This window comes from Lepeophtheirus salmonis, unplaced genomic scaffold (assembly GCF_016086655.4).
Source record: "Lepeophtheirus salmonis unplaced genomic scaffold, UVic_Lsal_1.4 unplaced_contig_13794_pilon, whole genome shotgun sequence".
NCBI lineage: Eukaryota > Metazoa > Arthropoda > Copepoda > Siphonostomatoida > Caligidae > Lepeophtheirus > Lepeophtheirus salmonis.
Genome location: NW_027290676.1, coordinates 1 through 464, shown reverse-complemented (window position 1 = coordinate 464; position 464 = coordinate 1). Strand labels below are relative to the sequence as shown.

Sequence of the window (464 nt, the reverse complement as noted above, 5' to 3'; positions counted from 1 at the left end):
TTAATAATGAGATACAACGGCACCTATAGACTATACATCTGACGTCCTATATATAAGTGTGGGAACAGGGAAGGAATCACCGCTCAACTGCCACTGGCTTCTAGGATGTGGGTTTTCTGAGGATTTGCTTCAAGTATTCCCTTGAATTTCCATAGATTGTATAACGATGTAATAACATGATTTTAATCAATATTAGTGTCTGAAAATAATCAAACTAGGCATTAAAGGGATACATTGGTGTTAGACAGTAAGGTTTTAAGTCCTTTTATTTCAGGGTCCCATTTTGACGTCCAAATACATTGCAATAGATCACTACTTTCCTTAATATTCATGAAAAAGAGCTTTTCATTATTAGAAAAATGTTTTTTTTTTTTAAATTTAGGCCTCCAAAATAGCTGACCTTAACAGTGTTGTTCTCCTCCAAACCATTCTTCAAATTGTCAGGATTGCCATGTTGATTTTCC

The 464-nt window shown here is 34.5% G+C and overlaps 1 long non-coding RNA gene across 1 annotated transcript; it reads right to left on the bottom strand.

Annotated features, from left to right (window-relative positions):
* Positions 1–182: 182 nt before the first annotated feature.
* Positions 183–464, bottom strand: LOC121130913 (uncharacterized). Its single transcript, XR_005868869.2, has 2 exons — positions 401–464; positions 183–320 (listed from the first exon to the last, which is right to left on the bottom strand). It is a non-coding gene; the product is annotated as an uncharacterized lncRNA (long non-coding RNA).